This window comes from Carlito syrichta, unplaced genomic scaffold (assembly GCF_000164805.1).
Source record: "Carlito syrichta isolate Samal-C Ts95f unplaced genomic scaffold, Tarsius_syrichta-2.0.1 Scaffold308955, whole genome shotgun sequence".
In the NCBI taxonomy this organism is placed as follows: Eukaryota; Metazoa; Chordata; class Mammalia; order Primates; family Tarsiidae; genus Carlito; species Carlito syrichta.
In genome coordinates, this window is record NW_007253051.1 from 5381 (window position 1) to 8121 (window position 2741).

The 2741-nt window shown below is 54.7% G+C and overlaps 1 pseudogene; it reads right to left on the bottom strand.

The window, feature by feature from the left end:
- Positions 1 to 609: 609 nt before the first annotated feature.
- Positions 610 to 2491, bottom strand: LOC103268889 (annotated as a pseudogene).
- Positions 2492 to 2741: the final 250 nt, after the last annotated feature.

The window sequence follows — 2741 nt, forward strand, 5'->3', positions numbered from 1 at the left end:
CACTCACCTCAGCCTCCCAAAGGCGCGGGATTACAGGCTGAGCCACCGAGCCCAGCAAACCAACTACTTATAATGCAGCTAAGTACATACAAAAAAAGTTACTGGAATGCTTGGAATAAGACTGATTTTTTTTTTGTTTTTGCTTTTTTACAAGGGTTTTTTTCCTCCTTTGAGACTATAATGAACATGTTTACAGCACAGGTAAAGTCTGAGGTAGAACAGAGGATGCTCCGGAGGCTGATTTGGTCATTCACGATCATTATAAATGGCTGACCCCTAACAATATGTACAAAAATATAAAATGTAAATAAAGCATACAAACAGATTTCCTTTTTAGAGTACTTTTAAGAAAAAAAGCGCAGCCACTGCACTCCAGTCTGGGTGACAGTGAGACTCCAACTCAAAATAAAAGAAAAAATTCCCCTGTTGCAAATTCTCATGGTTTTGGTGGGGTGGTGGAGAGCTGTCATCGCGGGTGGCGCTGCCCACGGTGGGCAGGCGGGCCTCTCTACTCAAAGGTGACCACAGTTAGATTCTGAGACTGGAAGTGGAGGGCGAGTAGGTTGCAGTGGCCTTTTTTTTCAGTTTAACTTTTCCTTTCTTTGCTGTCTAGCCATCCTCGGCGGTCTTCTGCTTCTTAGTGTCAACATCGCCACCCCCATCATCTTCAGCTGCCCATTTGCCCGCGGCGGCCTCAGCTTCCTCATCTTCATCGCCATCCTCCTCCTCCTTCCTCCTCCTCTCCACCTTCTTCCTCTTCGTCTACCTCATCGTCACCCTCCTGCTCCCGGTTTTCCTCATTAGCCTTCCCATGGGCAGGGGCGTCTCTTCCATGTTCTGCCTCCTCCATAACTTCCTTCTTCCCCTTTAAGTCCTTGGCGGTGATCTCGGAGCTGGTGTCCACGGCTGTGTTCCGATGCAAGGGACTAAATAGAACACGAGAGTTCGGGGACTCTGGCGTCGAGCAGAGAGCCAGACCGGGAACAAGGCAAAGATAGAGCCAGTGGGGGTGAACTAATACTTTAAAATTAGGCTTGGCCGGGTTCGGCGGCTCAGCCTGTAATCCCAGAGCTTTGGGAGGCTGAGGTGAGTGGATTGCCTGAGCCCGTGGGTTCGAGACCCGCCTGGGCAACTTGGCAAGACCTCGTCTCTACAATAAATCAAAAATTAGCTGGGCGTGATAGTGTGCGCCTGTAGTTCCAGCTACTTGGAGGCTGAGGCGGAAGGATCGCCAGAGCCCAGCAGGTCGAGGCTGCGGTGGCCGGGAGCGGCCACTGCACTCCAGTCTGGGCGACAGAGTGAGACTCCAACGCAAAAAAAAAAAAAAAATCCTAGAACAACCAGGCACGGTGGCTCACAGCTATTATCCCAGCACTTTGGGAGGCTAACGCGGCAGACTGGTTGAGTCTAGGAGTTTGAGACCAGCCTTAGCAACACAGTGAAGCCAATCTACAAAAAGTCAAAAATGGTTGGGAGTGGTGGTACGTGCCTGTAGTTTCAGCTACTTGGGACGCCAAGGTGGAAGGATCCCCTGAGATCAGGAAGTGTGAGCTGCTGTGAGTTGTGATCACAGTGATTGTGGCACTGCGCTCCAGCCTGGGCGACAGAGTAAGACCCTGACTCAAAAAAAAAAAAAGCCCAGAGCAAAACAGTGCCATCTTGGAGGTGGCTCAAAAAAGTTAAAGGAGAATCTGAGAAGAAAAATTTCTTGGTAAGAGCCCAGGCCTCTGCCAGGCCTGGAACCTCCAGCACTGTTGGAGGAACTTCTGAGAGGAGGCTGGAGGTCAGAGGCACCTGCGTGGAGGATGCTGGCCGGTGCAGAGGCCAGAACCCGGTTCTGCCTTGGGCAGAGGTGGCTTCTGAGGGCTGGGCTGTCGACACAGACCTAGCAGGCGGGGTTGACAGCACGGGCTGGGATAGCCCCAAACTTGGCTCCAGAGGAGGAGAAGGTGTCTGTCAGTCCTCTCCCCAGGCTTCTGTCTCACACCCGCCTCAGAAACAGCCCAGCTCTTAGCCTGGAGTCCAAAGCCACTGCCACCTCTCCAGCCTCATCGCCTGTGCCACACCACCCGCCATGCTGACACCAGGGACACACCTCCCGCTCACTCTCCACCTGCAAATGCCTCCTCAGCCCACAAGGCCTGCTCTGAAGGCCATCACCCCGCCTTCTCCCATGTGAATTGCACCTGGTGCCCGTTTTCCCACAATGCAGGGTTCTAGGGCTCAGGGAAGGCAAGCAACTTGCCTAGAGTCACACAGCAAATCGACAGCCAGTCAGCTTTGGCCTCACACCTCCCGTCTCCCCAGCTTTGGGCCCGCACACTCCCCACATGTAACGGCCCTTCTGGCAGAGGCGGATGACGATGACCAGGGGGACACACAACATGGAGGACAGGGCCAGGCCCCAGCCCAGCCCGGTGGCCCAGGTGGGGTGCACATAGGTTTTGTTGTAGGCCAGGGTGTGTGCTTGACGAGCATGAAGGCGAAACATCCCTGCAGAGACGGGGCAGTGAGGAGAGGGGTCCTGGGAGCGTGGGGGCCTTTTGGGACCGGGTGGGCCTCAACCTGAGGGGAGGGTCTCTCTCCTTGTGGGGGGCGGGCTTATGTTTCCTACCCCTCTCTGCCACCGGTAGGATCTTCCCCCAGGGCAAGTCTGACCAGCCACTCCCCTGCTCGAAACCCTTCTGTGGCTCCCCAGGGCCTTCGGGACACAGTCCACGCTCCTCTGTGGGGCCGGCAAG